The sequence below is a fragment of the Aythya fuligula genome, chromosome 10 (assembly GCF_009819795.1).
Source record: "Aythya fuligula isolate bAytFul2 chromosome 10, bAytFul2.pri, whole genome shotgun sequence".
Taxonomy (NCBI): domain Eukaryota; kingdom Metazoa; phylum Chordata; class Aves; order Anseriformes; family Anatidae; genus Aythya; species Aythya fuligula.
The window spans coordinates 10,933,259-10,951,610 of NC_045568.1; the positions used below are offsets into that span (position 1 = coordinate 10,933,259).

The 18,352-nt window shown below is 62.0% G+C and overlaps 1 protein-coding gene across 4 annotated transcripts in view; it reads left to right on the forward strand.

Annotated features, from left to right (window-relative positions):
* The first annotated feature begins 2,694 nt into the window (after positions 1–2,694).
* PLXNA1 (plexin A1) overlaps positions 2,695–18,352 on the forward strand; it is a 107,270-nt gene continuing 91,612 nt past the window's right edge. For 2 of the 4 annotated variants that reach the window (XM_032193913.1, XM_032193916.1), the window contains exon 1: positions 8,571–8,637. The gene's annotated coding sequence lies outside the window, so the exon portion shown is untranslated. Of the gene's footprint in view, positions 2,713–8,570; positions 8,638–9,608; positions 9,656–18,352 lie in introns of those variants that run through there. The other 2 variants (XM_032193915.1, XM_032193914.1) reach the window with 2 other exon arrangements.

Sequence of the window (18,352 nt, forward strand, 5' to 3'; positions counted from 1 at the left end):
TTTCTTGCAGTGCCTCCGGAGGAGCTGCTCCGGGGGGGATGCGGAGGGCTCAGCCGGATGCAGGCGCCAGGTCCAGGAGCGGGGGATCGGGATGGATGGGGGCTCTGGTCGGGGCTGGAAACCACCCGGGGCTCCCCCAGCTCCCCGGGGAGCCCCCTTGGGTCTGGGTTGTGGGTGCCAGGAGGTGCCTGTGCTGTGCCCTGCGGGGTGGCCTGGCTGCTGCGAGGTGCTGGGGCTGCAACAAACCAAAGTGCCACCGCGTGTGCCACCCGTCCCTTCAGGAGGTCGGGGTGCCCGGGTGCTGGGCTCCTCCTGGCTCCTCCTCGCCCCGCTGCACGCAGCCCTGCTCCATTTCGGGAGCACCGGGGGTGCTTCTTTTTCCGTGCCTGCCAGGAGCTGTGCGACGTGTTCCTGGGGTGATGATGACGAGCAAACACGATGCCGTAGCCTGCTGTTTCCGAAGGGGCCCGATTTGTCACTGCCATCCCCAGGTAGGCAGGAGGAGGCTGGAGGGAAACGGCCTCCCCAGGGGCTCAGCTCCCACCGCTCACTAACACCCTGCAGGGTGCGGGCAAGGCGGGCACACCAGGGAGACCTAAAACTGTCCAGAAGGAGGGCAGGGGGGCAGCCCCATCAGAAATGGGGCTCCCCAGCACTGAGAACGCCTCTGCCCGTGCTCGGTGCTGAGCACAGGGAACCAAAGCGGCCTCCCTGCTTTGGGGCCTCCCTGCTTTGGGGCTGACCTCCTTTGGGGTGCAGGCGATGCTCAGCGCCTCGCTGCATGCACGGAGCAGGCCGGGAGGTGCAGTGCCAGGAGGTGGTGCTCTTTGTATTGGCTAAGCCTAGCACCTCAAAGCACCGAAGTCCTCTTACGAGAATGAGAAAGTGGAGGGATTTATGCTTCGGCCGGGCTGGGGCTCTGCCACTCATCCCTCTCTGGCTTGGAGGATGCTGCTGGTGGCTCGGGGAGCCAGCCCCGAGTCCTGCTGCCGGCCCAGGCCCAGGTGTGAGGGAGGAGCGGGGAGCAGGGGGATGCGAAGCGCCTGGTGCCAGGCACGTGAATTTTTTATGTGACCCGGAGGCCTCGCTCGTACCAGCATGGGGCTGCCCAGGAGCAGCTGAGAGCAGGAAGGCACGAAAACAGCCACCGAGCCACCTGCTTCACAGCGGTGAGTGTGTGCGGGGTGAAGCTGAAACCAGGATGCATTTTTAATGATGCAGGCAGGGCTGGGTTTCTTTAAATAAGACTAGACAATGAATATGCACTCTATAAGCCGTGTAGTGCACAGCAACTGCATTATTTACAGCAGCTTCTTCCTTGTCCGTTTTAATTTTACATGGGCACCGGAGAAAACGAAGGGGCTCCTTGGAGTCTCGCTTGTCCCACGCGGAGGAGATGAATTTCTCAGTTCCGGAGGATTTGGTGTTCATCTTTCTGCTGACGTGGATGGTGGAGGAGACAGCCAGCCCGGGAGACAGAGCATGGCACCTAGGGGCAGGGGCAGCTGTGGCAGATGGGAACACACTGCCCTATAACCCAAACCCACGGGTCCTTTCCCTAGGGCAAACGTCTCCTGAAAGGAGGTGACGGGGAGAACAGGGGGCTCGGTTTTAGTCTCGTGCCGCATCTGGTCTTAAGTGTCATTTCCTGCCTTCTCTGCACAATGTGGAGAAAGGGCTGCGTGAAAAGGGTGTTCAGGGGGGAAATTGGGCAGGTGGGAGCGAGCAGCAGCACGGGGGCTGCAGGGGGCTCTGAATTTCCCCAGGAGGGATGCGCTGCCTGGTCCCAGCCGAAACGGTGAGCCCTGACCTACAGCCACCATCCTCAACCGTTAGGTTTCAGAGTCAACATCTGCTGCAGTGAGCAGGGGGGCTCTTTACACCTCCCTTAAAGCCGTTGGGTGAATCTATCTCGCCTTTTCCTATCCCTGCAAGGCCGGCAGCAACCCCCTGCCTGTCCCTTCCCTCCCTCCTCCCCCAGGAAAATGCCAGGGAACCTGCTGCAGCCGGCCGTGACGTGCAGCTGAGTCACCAAATGCCACCGGCGCTGAGCCATCGCGCTGCGCCCTTCTGCAGGCTGCAACAAACCAAAGCAGCCGCGTGGGCTCCAGCGGGCACCTCTGCCCGGCTTCTGCTCCATCTCCTGGCGGGGTGGGAGCCCCCAGACAGGCGGTGGCACCACGTCCACGGTGCTGGGCAGGGGACGGTGCCTCTCGGGCTCTCTGCGGAGCGGTGGAGCCAGGAAGCGACTTTCTCGCTTTCTTTCTTCCCTTCAAAGTTGCCCCGACTCGAAGTCAGGCCTGTCTGCTTTTGGTTCCCACTGCGCGGGGAAGCCTGGATGTGATTCATCAAGGGATGTCTGATTTGCTTAGCAGGGAGCCCTCGGGCTGCCGGGAAGAAGCACAAAAAGTGGTTCGGCAGCGGCTGCAAAGGTGGGCTCGGAGTCCAGGAGCTGACGGACACGAGGATGCTCTCCCCGGGCCTGGGAGGGTTGAGATGGCAGCTTGACGGCTTGGAAAATAGGCTGAGATGAAGGAATATCAATACGGAGAGAGAGCTGTTCCTGCCGAGCAGCCCCGGGGCAGCTAATGTGAAATGCTGGTTGTCTCCCAGGAGCTGACAGGTGTCTGCATCAGCCTTCCTGCTAATTAAGCGCCGTCGTGAGGCACGGGCAAAGGGATGGAGGAGCCGGGAAGAAGCTCACCCGTGAAGGTATGGCTGGGGAGGGGGCTCTGCAGGGGCTCCCTCCCACCTGGGGAAGAGCAATGGGAAGGACCGGTGCGTGTCAGGGCGCTGTCAGGTGAGGGAGAAGCAGTCACGGGGCAGCAAAGTCTTTAGGGAGCTTGGAGAGGAGCAGAGCTTCTTCAGGACACGTCCTGCTGGGTGTCCGTCCTCTCCCACCACACTGGGTGTTCTTCTTTGGGTCTCACCAGCTCCTGGAGCTCCCGCTGCAGACCTGTGGGACCTCGCAGGAGCACCCCAGCACATCTCACACCCATCCCAGCACCAAAACACTCGCAGCAGGGACCCCCTTCCCAAACCACTGGGTGCAACACTCCCAGCCCAGCAGGCTGGGGAAATAACAGGGCTCCCAGACTTCTCTTTCTCCCAATCCCCCTTCATCCTTCCAGGTGACCTCCCGTGCCCATCTGACCTCTCCCTTCCCAGCCCTGGCCAGGGGGAGCTTCTCTCTGTAATTAACAGCAGTGCTGCCTGCCCGCCGAGGCCTCTAATAGAAAATTCCCCATTTCAAGGAACATAAGCACAGCGGGGCGGAGGAAGGGGCCGTTCATCAGCGATGCTTTGCGGGCGCCTGTGGATCCAGAGGGCGTCTGTAGCAGCAGGCACGGGATAAAAGCAGGCAGCAAAGTGCCCTCCTCGCCAGGTGGGCCGGGGAGAGGAGGAGTGACAGCCCCCGTGCCACCCCACGTCCCTTCCCCATGTGCCTCTCCAGTGCCTTTTGCCTGCTGGCCCTGCCTGCGTTTGCAGCTGTGATCCCCTGAAAAATGGCTCTATTCATTACCCATTTTAATTTCAGTCTGGATCCCCAGAGCTCTGCAGACACATTTTGTTATCCTGGCTGTCAAGAAGCCTAAAGAGCTGCTGACGCCTCCTGGAAAACTTTGACAAACCCTCTGTTCGGGCACCGTGCTGCCTCCCCAGCCTGTCTGCCCAGGCTTTCCGCTCCCTAGTTCTTTATTAGCAACGATGTCTGCGAGGACAGGAGGAGAGAAAAAGCCCCACCAGTGACATCTGTGCAGAGCTGATCTCCTCTCCAGGCCCCTTCCCTCTCCGAGGATGCCCTGGGAGCTGAGCTGCAGAGGCCGGGTGTGAATGTCCCCAAAGTTCAGATTTGCTCTCCAGGAAGCCAGATATCACAGCAGAAAGGGGCACTGGCTTTATCCCATCCCCACACATCGCTGCTCAGCCCAGAGGGTTCAAACCTGTGGTCGCAGACTCTCAGGGAACCATTTTAGGAGGTCCCCGGGAGGTGAACAGGGGAGCGGATCTGTGCCTGGAGACCTGCGCGCACCGTGCAGGAGCCTGTGTTCCCAGCGGGAAATTTTTAGCAGTCAGAAGCTGAAAATGGTTGAAAAATCACAAATTTAGCCGCTTATTTATAGCCCCTCACCACTCAGTTGGACTGGATTAACCCAGTGAGCTGCGCGGAACAGCTTTCCCATCTATTCTGGCTCTCTTTGGCGATCTAATCCTCTCCCAATTAGTTTCTTTTTACATAGTAGTTGTCAGGCTGCTTTTAGAGAACAAAATGCCCCTCGGTCTCTTCGCTAACAGAGGAGAGTGCACCCGACACACCGAGAACAGATTGTCTCTAAATGTAATTTTGGTCAAAGTTCTGCGGAAGAAGTGCAGAGTCAGCCGCATGCTTTTAGCATAATGAGGACGAGCCAGCCGAACTCGTAACCTCTGTGGTTTTGGTCCAGCTGAGAACGGAGTCATCTTCTGCTTCAAACCCTTCCTCCCAGCGCCCTGCTGCGCTCTGAAATGCCGAGTTGCCTTTGAGGTGCCACTCATGCCGGCTGTCCTCGGGGCACGCGGGAGCACGGCCGAGCCTGCCGCTCCCTGGAGGTTCGTCAGCCGCAGGGGGATGAGGAGGCACGAGGGCTGAGGGGGAGCAGAGCAATTAAAAAGCCATCAGAGGCAGGAGAAAAAGATGAGGCTTGCAGAGCTAACCGGGGGCCAGCTGCAGGGGTGAGGTGCCCAGACCCTGGGGAAAGGCACGAGTGAGGAGTGTCCCCGCGCTCTGGGCACGGTGCTGGAGGAGCCAGCGGGCTGGCCGTGGGGGGCTGTGAGCTCTGTGGGTTGCTGCAAGCCTGCGACTCCTCCCCACCTCCTCTGAACCCCAAAATCCTTCCTGCTGTGCACCCGGGCTCCTGGCACGGGGGCTCTTGGTTTTTCTTTCCTGTTTTTATTCCTCTTTGTGCCCCCCTGCTCCTGACCTCCAGCAATACGTTCTGCATAACGAGTGCCATTTTCTCCTGCAACGATAACCTATGCTCACTACTGGAAACTGTGGATGACCAAAAGCTGCCCTGTTGGCTAAAATCTTCAATAAAACCCTAGGTACAACCACAGCCCCGTGGCCAGTCGTCATTCTGCCCAGGCCTCCCGGACAGCCTGCCTGTCCCCAGGTGACACTGTCACCCCTGGACCTCTGGCAGCTGGAGGTGTGCCAGGGTGCCAGGCCTCTTTCCTGAGCTCCTCCACCTCGGTTTCATCCCTCACCGCTCTGTCAGCCCATCACCCTTTCCCTCAGCAAGAACAAATCGCTCGGGCTCCCTCCCCACCGGTGCTGAGCTGGGGAAGGGGAGCTGCGGAGACGCTGGGAGCCTTGCGGGGCTGTGTGACACTGCCCTGCGTGCGGAGCGAGCACAGGGCTAATCCCCCCTCTTCCCCACGCCTGCAGCACGAGATAGTGGCCGAGAGAGCAAGGTGCCCGCGCAACGCTCCCGGGAGCAAGCGGATTTACAGGCGGCGGTGGGAGCCTGCCTGAATCTCTCTCCCTTCTTCTTTATGCGTTTAAGAGGTTTCGCTGTCTCGCTAACTCCCCTGAGAGGCCCAAGTAGCAGCCTCTTCGGATGTGAATACCTGACAAGTTTTTAATGTGAAATGAATTCACTAAATTTAGTCTCTTGGAGGGGAAGGAAAAAAAAGGAAAAAAAAAAAAAGAGAACCGCTTCTTTCAATCTGGGGGAAGTGATCCAAACCCCAGCCGCTTCCCTGCCGTCAGAGTGAGCTGATTTGTTCTTTTCTCCTCTGTCTCAAAAGCTTTTAAGTCTGGGCCCCATGTGTGCCTGTGCACAAATAAGAGGTGGGAGAATGGCAGGCACCGACGCCGGTGTCTCAGGGGGAATCTGACAGCTCCCAGCTCCTGGCCTCCACATGACAGATGTTGACGAGGGCAGGGTGGGGAGATAGACAAAAGGAAAACCTGTGACGAGGGCTCTCTTTGGGTCGGAAGGGACCTCTGGCCCGAGTCCTAGGGATGCCATCTTTGCTTTCAAGTGGACTTTGCACAAGACATAACTGGTGCCGAGGGCTGGAAGTAGGGAGCACCTCGCCTGGTGTACTTGTCTGAATCACCCGTTCTCCACCCCATCCTCTCTTCCTACCCTCGCTGGAGCCTCCAAGGTCCACTTTTCTTCTCTGTTCTGGCTCCTGAGGTTCACCAGGAACCTTCTGCCCTCCTTCGTTGTCCTCTCCCAAGGGCCAGAGCGGCCTCTGGGCTCTGCTGGCTGAAGGAGGCCTCGTGTTCTCCATGGCTTCACGAATCGGTTACTTCAGCCCAGGTAAGGAGCTGTGTACGTGCTTGTAACCATTAGCACAGGTGGAGGCAAGCACACGGGCTCAGTTTTGGAGGCTGAGGTCTCCCTGAGCATGTCTACACATCCGCACAAGATGAGCATATGCATTACTGCAGCAGAGCTGACGGCTGGCTACTCCCAAAATTCAGCGGTGTGCACGAGGCTGAAGGGCAAAGCGTGTCTTGGTGATGCAGTTCGGTGGAGATGAAGATTTGGCTGGCTGCGGCCTGGGCTGTGTCTGGTGCCCTCATGGCATTAGCGCCTGGATGCCCACCTGTCCTGCGGTCGGGGTTTGGAGGCTTCTACCTCGATGGGCTGTGGGTTTTGTGGCTGGAGGGCTACTAAGATTGAAGCCCCAAGCTGGGGGACATCATTCACCCCCATGCTGCAGTGAGCCACCGCTCCATCTCCTGGCAGGAGAGCGGCTCCACGCCATTTATATCCCGCGTCTCACCGGTGAAAGGAGCGGAGGTGCAGGCCTGATTATGAGGACTTTATTTAGTTCTGATTGCCTCTAAAAAGGTCGCTTCCCAGCTGAGAGATGCAGGAGCAGAGGGGGATGGTCACTGGTTTCTGCACCCACACAGGGACACCGGGGCGGTGCTGTGCTGGGGACGGGGCACGTGGGCACGGGGCAGCCATGCCCTGGCTTGGCGTGAAGGCAAAATGAAGAAAGGGGGATAATGAAGATGATAAAAATGGCTGGCGCCGAAAACGTGTTTTAAAAAGACAAATAATTAACTCAGACCACCCATTCATCTTTTTTATGGCTTTTACTCTATTTCCCCTTTGTGATTTTAGCCGTAAGCGGCGTGGATGCGGTGCCAGCGGGAAGATGCTGAGCTGGCAGCCCTGCGGAACAAAGTCCTGCCGTTATCGGCTGGGTGGCCGCCGGGCCGGCGGCGCTGCCCTGCGCTGAGCTGAGCTGAGCTGAGGCGGCTCCCGGCCGCCCGCTGCCCCTGCCGGGCTGGGCTGGGCTGGGGAGGCTGCGCTGGGCCCTCCCGCACGGAGAGGCCGTGAGGGAGCCATGTGTAGGGCTGCGTGTAGGGCTGTGAGGGAGCTGTGTGTCCCTACACACATAAGGGAGCCGTGTGTAGGGCCGTGAGGAAGCCATGTGTAGGGCTATGTGTAGGGCCATGAGGGAACGGTGTGTAGGGCTGTGAGGGATTTGTGTAGGGCCATGAGGGAGCCGTGTGTCCCTATACACATGAGGGAGCCGTGTGTAGGGCTGTGGGGGAGCCATGTCTAGGGCGGTGAGGGATCTGTGTGTAGGGCCATGAGGGAGCTGTGTCTAGGTCTCTGATGGAGCCACGTGTAGGTCTGTGAAGGTGCCATGCCTAGGGCCGTGAGGGAACTGTGTGTAGGACTCTGAGGGAGCCATGTCTAGGTCCATGAGGGGACTGTGTATATGGCTGTGGTAGAGCTGTGTGTAGGGCCGTGAGGGAGCCATGCCTAGGGCCACGGGTCCACCCTGGCTGTCCTCACACAGCTGGCCACGTGTGGGGTCCGAGACAGCAGCACGGCATAACATGGCACCACCGCCTGCAGTCCCTATGGATCAGGAGGGCACAGCGGCACCACCCCGACCTCCACCACCCCATACAGGGGTGATATCCCCCAAACCCTCCTCCTCCTCTCCAAAAGGCTTTCCACAAGCATTCTGCCCCTGATATTTGCACTCCATACACCAGGGACCACCCATACCTCCACCACCCCACACTGGGGCGCAGCAACCCCAAACCACGGGGCGGCGCCCCCTACCCCCCTTGAAGACCCCTTGAAGACCCCTCGAGCACCCCCCTCGCCCACCCCCTTCCCCCCAGCCCCCCATCCCCTCCCCTCCATCGCCCTTTTAAGACTCAGCAGCGGGGCGGGGCCGCGCCCGTCCCCGCGGAGCTCCGCGGGCGCCCCCTGGAGGCGACGCCGCCGCCACCACCGCCGCCGCCGCCGCCCCTTTCCCCGGCCGCGGCCCCGGTCCCGGCGGTGGCAGCGGCAGCGGCGGCGGGGGCGCGGCCGTGCGCGTGCGCGCGCGCGGCGGCGGCGGCGGGGGCGCGCGCGCGCGCGGCGTTCCGTCGGGGCCCCGCGCCGCCGGCCCATTCATGCGGGGCAGCGGCGGCGGCGGAGGGAGGCAGGAGGGAGGGCGGCGGGCAGCAGGAGCGGCAGCAGGAGGAGGAGGAGGAGGAGAGGAGGAAGAAGGAGGAGGAGGAGGTGAAGGAGGAGGAGGAGGAGGAGGAGGAGGAGGAGGAGGAGGGCCCCGGCTGGAATGCGGTTATGGCTGGCGGCGGGGCTGAAGCCAGCGGGGACCCGAGGCGTGAGTAACGCGGCTGGCAACTTTCCTCTTCGTTTTTTTATTGGATTTATTATTATTTTGGGGGTGAAGTCAGGCTTTCCGCAACTCCCCTAATTTTTATTTTTGTATTTTTTATTTTTTATTTTAAAGCGAAATGGGGAGGGCGTTCGGCTCCCCCCCCCCCCCCCTCCCAGCCCCGCATTGCGCCCCGCGGGGCCGGCAGGGGTCGGAGCCCCCCCCCCCCCCCTTCCCTTACAGCCGGGTTTTGGGGGGCTGGGCTCGGGCTTTTTGGGGTCCCCAAAGCCTGGGGGTGCCGGGGGGGGCCGGGTGGTTCCTCCACAGCCCGGTCAGGGGGCAGAGCCCCCCCCGGGGGCTGCCACCGCCGTCCCCGCTCCCCTCCGTGGCGGTGCCCACGGGAGGCTGCCCGCGGTGTGTCCCCCCCGGCGCTGCGCTGCGAGAAAATCCCCTAAAAAAAAACCCCAAATCCCAGCCTGTGAGGGCTGAGAGCTGCCCCTATGGAAGCGTTAAGGGGAGGGGGGGGGGGGGGGGCTGGGGTGTAAGCAGGGCTTTAACATGAAGGTCACCGGGTAAGGAGGAGAGGGATGGCGAGGGGAAGGGAGGGGAGGGCAGGCAGGGACCTCGCTTGTGCGCTCCCCCCCCCCCCACTCCCCTCCTTCCCCAGCCCGGCCGGGTTTCGGGGAGGACGAGACAAAAGCGGGACCTGGCGAGGCTGGGATTGAATATTCATGGTGCTCCGTGCGGGCTGCGGGACGCGGAGGGGAGAAAAGTTGGCCGGCTGAGCTGCATTGTCGGGCTGCCTGCCCCCGCCTCGCCGCCAGATCCCTCTCCGCCGAGCAAGAGGGCTGTGGCGGAGCCAATTCCCAGCCTTTCTTTGGGATTTTTTTATTATTATTTTTTTTTTGATTTCATTTCATTTTTCCCCCCCCTCCTCTTTCTTTTGTGCGAGGCCGAAAAAAAAAAAAAAAAAAAAAAAAAAAAAGGAGGAAAGGAGGAGACGAAGCTATTGACTACATCAAAGGTTATCCATTTGAAAACACCATTTTCCTCCGAGCAGCGGCTAATTGCTTCCTGAACAATCTCAGGGTCTTTTGTATCCGCTCAGTGGGCAAAGCCGGCGGCTCCATGGCTCTGGCTCAACGCACCGGCGGCCGAAATGCGGTAGAAACGTGGAGGAGCGGCGGGGCAGGAGCCTCTCGGATGATGTGCAGATAATTTCCGAAGTGGCTGCGAGGAGGGGAGGCGGCGGCGGCTGCTGCTGCTGCTGCTGCTGCTCGCGGGGCGCGGGTGCGTGCCGGAGGTGGCCGTGGCCGTGCGGGTGCCGAGGAATTTCGGGGTCCGGCTCCGTGCTCGGGGGGATGCAGGGACACCGGGGGCATCCCGCTCTGAGGGGCTCGCTTCCCCGACGGGGCTGCGGGCGGATGCTCGGTGTGCTCGGTGCACGTTCGGTGGCTGGGCTTTGTGGTGCAGCTCGGAAAATCAAAGTTTTGAGGGCGTTGGGTTTGGGAGCGTGGCGGTGCCGGTACCGGAGCTCTTGTGCAGCGAGCACGGATAGCCTGGAGGGCCTCAACTTTCCCTTCTTGGCTTTGCTTTTTTTTTTTTTTTTATTATTTTTTTTTTTTACGGATGTGTAAGGTTTGGAGCGGAGCACGGCGATCAGCCTCGGTGCGTGCTGGGGCTGCGCATGCAGCTAGGGCAGGCAGCCCTCGCCTCCGCCCACAGACCCAAAGCGCTTCCCCTGCCCAAGGCAGCGGGCCCTGCGGCACGAACCCAAACTCCTCCGAACTCCGGCGGGGCTGGGGCTGGCTGGCGAGAGGCTGAAATGGCAGAGGGCAGTAAGAGCCGTGCCGTGCTGTGCCGTGCCGTGCGCCGAGGCTGCTTCCCCTCCTCCCCGCCGCAGCGCCGGCAGAGCTCGGGGCCGGCCCCAGCCCCGCTCCCGGTGCGTCAGTGTGGTGCCTGGCAGCTGGGCTCCGTGGCCGTGCTGCGCCTTCCCCACCCCGTGCATGAAGGGGAAGGATCCGGCCATCGGATCGGGCTTAACGGGGGAAAGTTGTGCCTGTTTATTCTCTGGGCTCGCTGCGGGTCAGGGCCTTTGTTGCTGCTCGGCTGGCTGCTGGCTGGAAGCGTTATCCGCCGGCGAGAGCTTCGCTCGGCCCCGAGCTGGGAATTCCTGGGTGGAGGAGCCCGGTGCTGCAGCGCTCGTGCCGCCGGGCTGCCTGCGAGCTGGGGAGCTGTGCCTGCAGGATCCGGCTGCCGCTGGGTCCCACCAGGCTTTGTCTGCATGAAGGCTCCCCCGGTGACAGCTTCGGCACCCTGGGGGACAGCTTCGGCACCCCTGGTGTGTCGGGGGAAGGAGGGGAGGGGGCAGAGGTGCTGCAATCCCTCCGTGCTGTGGGAAGGGGGCACGGGTCAGCCCAGTGCTGGGTCCTTCCCTTGCTGCCCGCAGGTTCCAGGTTTGTGTGGGCTTGGGACTGGGGCTGGTGGGGTTATACTCGTGGAAACCTCGAGCTGCTGCCCTGTGGTTTGCTGATGTCTCCAAATTACGTCTCCAAATTGCGTCGTTAGGCACCGGCGGTGCCGTACAGAAGAGATCCAGGTGCTCCTGGCTGGGTTTTGGCTGGTGAGCGGCCCCATGGCTGGGCACGGCAGGGGATGGGTGAGCGTGGCTCCTCGTGGCCCCGGTCCCTTCCCTCCCGTGGCCGTGGGCCCTTCTCCCGGCGGGGCGCTGAGCGCCGTGACGCCGCGTGAAGCCGGGAGGAGCGAGCGTTTGCGTCAGTGCCGGGGCGGCCGGTTTGACTTGGGGCTGGAGACAACCCCCTCCTTGGCTGGCTGCAGCCCCCGACACGCTCAGGGCCGTGCTGCGGGAGCCTCCTGCTGCAGCCGTGGCTTTGTGCAGGGCACACGTGGGCTCCGGCACCGTCGGTGGCACGCGGCTCTGGCCGTGCCCCAGCTCAGCCCCGGGGAAGGGCGCAGCAGGGAAGCACAGGCAGGTACCCCAGCGCCTTCCCGGGCTGTGCTTGCAAGCCAGCTTTGAGCAAACGTCTCAAGGGAGAAGCTCAGGCTTGGTTTTCGTGCCAGCCACGGGCAGATGTGGCTTGTTTTCCCCATTTTTTGGTGTGTTGGCAGCCCAAACGTGTGCCTTCGACCTGCCGGAGCGCAGCCGGGAGCCGGGCGGTGCCTCCCTCTGTGCCTTTCCCGAGCATCCCGCGGCTGCCTCCAGCCTTTGTTCCAGGTGGAAGCCACCATTTCAAACCCTGAATTAGAAACAACTCGGAGTTTATTTTTCCCTTTAGCCAGGGCTTGGCCAGCCTCCTCCTTGTGGCCTGTGTGTCAAGATGTTCAAGTGTGTGAACTTCACGTCGGGGTTGTGCGGCCGGTGCAGGAACACAAACGTTTTTGCTCCTTTCTGCCCTCAGCTCTCCTTGCGTGGCACGAGGGGGATATTTTGGGTCACCCCTCTGTCCGTGCGGGCGCGAGGCCAGGGCTTTGCCGTGCAGCTGAGCTCCCCCCTGCCCCACGTGTTGGTCTCCGTGCCAAGTTTTGTTACCTCTGGGAGAAAGTGCCTGGGTGAGCATGCTTCAGCTGGGCTCTGCAGGACCTGCTGGGCAGAGGACATCTCCTCCACGTCCACTGGTGCTGAGCAGCAGCCTCAGCTCTTCCCCGTTCTCCCCTCTGCCTCCCCGCTGCTCGCCCCGGGGCTCTGGGTGCCCACGCCTGCCTCCCTTCTCCTCCCGCAGCCCGCCGGCCAACTTGGCACCGAGACCCGGAGCGCTCGTAATCCAATTTGGGCAGTTTAACCGCGCTTTGCTGTCCGTGCTGCTGCCCGGGAGCTTTCATCTGGCTGTTGACCCCGGTTCTGGGGGTTGGGTAACCCACGGCCAGGTGGATTTTAGGAAGCTGAGGCCGGGTCCAAGCCCTGCCGGTGGCATCGGGGCTGTTTCCCCATGGAGGTACGAGCGGTGGAGGGCAGCGGGGACGGGTGCTGCGATTCCTGCTTTCCCTGCAGGGGATCCCTCCCACCCCTTCCCGTTTTCCATCCACTCCCCCTCTTTTCTCCCGTGAAGATAAACCCTTCTGCCGGGGCTGCTCTGCAATCCACCGGTATTTTCAGAAATGCTAAGCCAAGGAAAATGAAGTCTCTCTCTTCCTTTTGGTTGCCTACTGTTTAATGTACAAAATACAGGGGTGGTAATTGCATTAAAACGTATATAATTATACTGGAGGGGGGAAAAAAAAAATCTCGTTAATTGTTCGGGTGTTTTGAGCTGATAAATGTGGAGTGATTCATGCTCGCTTCGGAGTTCGCCGGAGCAGGGCTGCGGTCCGGCGTGCGAGGGGTTAGGAGGAGCCTTGTTTTCATGCCATTAGCAGGAAGTCAGCTCGGATTCCTCGCCGCCTGAACCGGCTCCAGGCTTCAGGCTTTCTGGGATCCCTGGCGTTTTTTCGTGTCCGGGGCACTGATCCTCGGCCGTGCGGGGCCTCTGGCCCTGCTCCAGGCGGGCCTCGCGGCGGCGGTGTGGGGGCAGCAGCTCTCCGAGCCCCTCCGCTTTCCGTGCCTGCCAAAATATTCGAGCCCTTGCAGAACGAAATCCCCTGCGAGGGGAGAGGCAGACACCAGCCGGGCTGGAGGGGGGAGATCTCCTGCACGCCGCAGCCCCGTGCCCGGGTGCTCGCTGCCTTCTGCCCCCTGCACTCGCTGCCCTCCCTGGGCACGGGCACCGGGTCCCCTTTTGGGGCTGGCAGGAGGGATCACCTCCCGCTGGCGGTGGCACGGGGCGATGTGAAAGCCACGTTTCCTTCAGCGAATGCCGACTCTGTCGGAGCCGCAGATAACATCGGAGGTAATTGCAGTGGCAATAAGTTGTTTGCTTTGTGTGCGCGGCCGCGCTGTGTATACAGGCAGTTGTTTCGCTCTTCCTGTGCAGACCGTGAGCTTCGACAAGGGAAGAGGAAAACCCAAAAATATTTTAGGAGTTTAAAAATAAGCTCGCGGCTCGGCTGGTGCGCAGGATGTTTCGCAGGGCCCTGTGTTCCCGGTTGGTCCCGATCCAGCTCTGCGGCCCTCGGGAGGTGTTGCCGGGTGGTTGGAGGGGTTGGAGGGTCCTGGGGGGCTCCGTCCTGTTCCCGGACCGGCCGCGTCCTGCAGGGAGCCAGGGGAGCAGAGCTGCCCCGTGCTCGCTCAGGGTCCTGCCCCTCTGGGACCTGGGGTTCTTTCACCGTGGCAGGGGGTCCGTGGGGGGCTTCACCCCTTCCAGCGGGACGGTGGTGGGGACACGGAGCTGTCCGATGGGCTGGTCGGCAGGGGAGAACCTGCTTTTCAGGCTGATGTCATCGGGAAGAAATGGGGGAGGAGAAAGGCAGGAAGGCAGGCGAAGAGATCGGCCTCCGCGGGTCGGCAGAGCCTCCAGCAGCCCCGGGCTGGGATTGCCACCGGCTCTCCCTCCTCACAGCCCCTACACCGGCGGTGCCCGCGGCCCTACAGGGGGATGCCCTGGGGGGCACGGCCTCGTGGGGCGAGGATCGGGGGCCTTGCCCTGCCTCTCCGCCGTGCTCCGTGTGCCGCGGTGTGGAGCCACGCGGCTCCCGGCCCCTCCGCAGCCTGACGTCACCGCGGGGCCACCATCCAGCCGCTGTGGCTCGTAGGGGGCGAGCGCCCTTCTGGCAGCACCTCGCTCCCTCTCTGTCCCACACAGCTTGCCAAGCTTGGGCAGGAGGCTGGGGGCTGCCGGGTGCCTCTCCTTCCCCTCTCCATCCCGGCTGGAGCCTCACAGGGGTGATCCCCTGGGCCATCCAGGTGTGCTGCGTCCTGCTCCGGACCTGGCTTCACCCTCCCCGGCCATCTGAAGCCCCCCGAAGCCACCTGAAGCACACTGGCCCTGGGCTTGCCCTGGGAGTGTGGGGTGCGGACTCAGCCTTTGCCTGTGTGCGTTTGTGCCTCTCACTGCTTTTATTGGATGCTCTCGTCCCGTAGTGTAAGCGAGCGAAGCCTCTGTCAGCCTCTGAAAGCAGAATTTCCCCTCTTTGTCTTGCTGCTGGTGGAGCGCTTTCAGGCACCGCTCGCTTCTGTGCCCAGCCCGGGGCCCTTTCCCTCTGGTTTTTCCCCCACAGCAGGGTGAGGGGCACAGCCTGCAGCAAGGAAAGTCTTGGGAGGGCCGGGGGTGGAGAGAGGAATGGGCTGCAGCGTGGGTGTTGTCTGGGGAAACCTCCTCTCCCCGCCAGCAGACGCCTTGTGGTGCCCGCTGGCTTCATCCATACCCATGAGGGCGGTGTGTGCCCTGCACCGCCTCGGCTCACCCCGTGACCGCAGCACGGGGCCGGGTGGAAAAAGAGGAATTTCAGCCCCGCCTGGATTTGTGCTGGATTAAAGCAGCCCCGGAGCCGGGAGCAGAAATCCTCCGGCTCTGCTCCGTCGGCACAAAGCAGGAGCTCCCAGGTGGGGTTTGGGGAAAGCTGTGGTGTCCTGGGGAGCCGGGCTGTCCCCAAACCCTGCCTGCTTGGGCAGGGGAGATCCTGGTCTGAAGGTCACCAGATGAATGTGGGTGTGGGATGTGAAGCCTTGAGCTGCCCTGGGTGCTGCTGTTAGGAGCCGCAGCCCCACCACAGGCCTGCACTGGGGGTCTGGGTGTGGGGTTTTGGGGCGTGTGGTGGTCCCTGGTCTCCAGGTGCTGCGGTTTAACCAGGTTCAAGCAGGACACCAGGGCCTTCTGGTGGCCCTGTGGAGCTCAAGGGAAGCGTGGGGGCACTCTGCTCCTTGGAAATACGTGTCCGGCTCGGGGCTGTGTGGGGAAGGCCTCTTGTAGGGCCCAGGTCTGCCTCTTGGATAGCCACGTGTGCTGTGGGGGGAACGGGAAGGGCTCTGGGAGAGGTGTGTGAGGTCCTGGTTTGTGTCTGGGGTCCTTGGAAGGGGTATTTGTGCCTGGTGGGGCCTGCTGAGGCTGTCCTCGTGCCTCTCTCCGCCTTGTGCTATTGGGGCTGGGAGAAACCTGGGAGAAACCATCCCAGAAACGCCGGTGAGGCAGCTTTGGGTGGCTGAAGTGATTGCGCTGTGGGGAGGGGACGGACCCGGCCCAGAGCTCTGCGAGAGGAGCAGGAAGGAGTTAAGGCAGCCCTGCCGCAGATGATCGCGTATGTAGCGCAGCTCCCAGCTCGGTAACACCACCAGCCTTTTCTTATTGTTGCAAGGCTTTTCCCAGGCAGACGAACCTAAAAATACACCGAGCGTATTGTGAGACCGGCTCTCCTGTGGCCTGCGGGCTTTTCTCTCCTCCGTAGCATCTCCCCTCGCTCCCTTTCGCTAATTACTGGCAGCGAGGCAGCGCGAGCGGGTGAAGACGGAGCCGGTTCCCTCGGTCCGAAAGCAGCAAGCGGCTTGGATCGAGCGCAGAAAAACCCATCGGATCCCATTCCTCCTGCCCTCCCGGGGGTGATGCAGGAGGGTTTTTCCCCCCCCGTCGGGTTTCTCTCCCAGCCCCTGTTTCGCAGCGCTCCTGCAGAGCCGCTTCTCCCCGAGGAGGAGGGCTGAGGGCTGAGGGATGCTGTTCCCAGCACGAGCACCGATGGGGGCTGCAGGGGGTGCTCAGCACCAGCCCTGCTGCTGCAGGGGATGCTCTTGGACCAGCTCGGGACCACGGCCCCGTTAATTTCTGCAGGGGCTGCTGTTTTGTAGTTGGCACCAGGCAGTGTGCTGGCCTCGCTCCCCGAGCGAGCAGAGCTGGTCCTCGTGCTCTGCCCAGCCCTTGCCTTTCAAGGTGTGTTTTACCCACGGCCCCTGTGAGCTCGGGGCTGCAGGCGGTGCAGCCGGGTCCCGTGTGAGCAGCACCTAAAGCCACACCGGCCTCCTGGCCGCTGCCGAGGCGAGGCTGTTACCAAATTTCCTTTCCGGCGTGGGATGAAAGGGGCCGGGGTGGATTTAGCGGGTGCGCAGTTGCTTTGTCAGCTTTGTTTCTGACGGCAGGTTTCCTGCTACGTGCGTGTGAGAGAGGAGAAGCCCCACGTGCGTGCGCGAGCTGCTGGCTGCTTGGGGTTTCCACGATTTGGGACCGCTGTGGCTGTGTTTGGAGGGTGGGTCTTGCTTCCCACTGCGATCCCTGAGCCCCTTCTGGGACGGGATGCTGTTGGGAACATAGAAAAGAAGAAAGCAAGCTCACCTCTCCTGTAGTTTCTCTTTTATTTTATTTTAACCACCGCTGATTGCTTTAAGCAGGTCTTACTGTACAAAACCCCTGCTGGTGTCAGGGCACTATGACGAGAAGTTGCTGCAAACGTATATTTAGGAGCAGAAGCCTCCGAGGAGCTCTGCAGACTGTCATCTGTCTGCTCGCAGCTCGCCCCAGCTCTCCCTTGCTTTGCTCTCCCTCCAGCTCCCGAGGAACTGTTCCCTAAATTAATTTGGGAATCTCCTGTTGGGCTTTCTAGCCCTGATTTGTCACAGCAGCCTGACCTCTGGCGCATGTACCCGCTCCCGAAAATAGAAGCAATGAATAATTGGACATGTGCTGAGAAAACGACTTCCCCGTCCCGCTTGCCCGTCCCTGCGGAGCAGCGCAGGGGTTTGGGGTTCCCACGCCACCTCCACCGCCTGTCCCCGCTCCTCTTCCTCCCGGCGGCGGGCTGCTGGTGCCTGTTGGATTTTGGTTAGATGGAAATCTCCTTGTGACAGAGCCCGGGGTGTTGTTCCTCTCCTGGTGTCGGTGCAGACGGAGAAGTGGTTGTGCCGGGGTGTGTTTGGTTTGGGGCACCCACGCCTCCTGTCGCCCTTGTCTCCTGTCCTTCTACTGCTGTGGTGTTGCACTGGGGCTGCCAGCTCAGTAATGGGGTGCAGAGGGTCTCTGCCGGGCTGGATGAATTGCAGAAATCACTGCTGGAAGCAGGGAGCCGTTTGGGTGCTGCAGGGGGTGCTTGGTGTGGTGCTGGGGCGAGCGCGGTGCCCCCAGGAGCTCCCCCTTGCTCGGAGGAGAAGGGAAAGCCGTGGGCACAGAAAGAAATTTCGGGACAAAGGGCGGCGCAGTGTGGGGACACCCACGTCAAGCACCCAGGAAGCCGTCCCGGCTGTTACTCCTCCTACCCCATCCGCACCGCGAGGAGAGCTGCAGGGCCCCACGACCAGCACAAACCCCGTGCTGTTGGCGCAGGGCACGGCGCAGGGTGCTGTGCCTGGCTGCTGGGCGCCGCCAGCTGGGCGAGGGAGGCCCCGGCTGCTCCAGTGGGCAGGAACCTTCCCCTGGCACCCCACAGCCCCGGAGGAAACCGAGCTGCTCGCCGCCTCCTGCCCCAAGCAGCAGCTCAGTACTGGTGGTGTGGCCGCATCCTGCGCCCCGCGGTGCGGTTAGGGGCTGGCGGGCGCCGCTCTGCTGGGCTTGTGGTTGTGGCCTTGCTGATAAAGTTCCTAAAACGAAGGTGCTGGGCGGTGGGGCTGCCTCCTGTCACCTCTTCCCCAGGAGGGACAGCTCTGTCCCGGCACGCCGTGCCCTGGGGTGTGGGCGCGCGCTCCCTGCCGGGAGCCTCTTGCCCTGACACAGCACCGCAGGGCTGTGAGCTTTGGACCACGTGAGTCACTCCCAGGGCCGGTGGCTCCACGTTCCCGTTCGCTCCACACCCGCAGAGCTGGCTTAGCCTCCGAGGTGCTCACCCGGCGTTGCCCAAACCTCCCTCGAGGCTATAGCCTCGGAGGCTGCTGCGTGGGGAGGAGGGAGGCGCTGGGAGCGCTGCAGGAACGGAG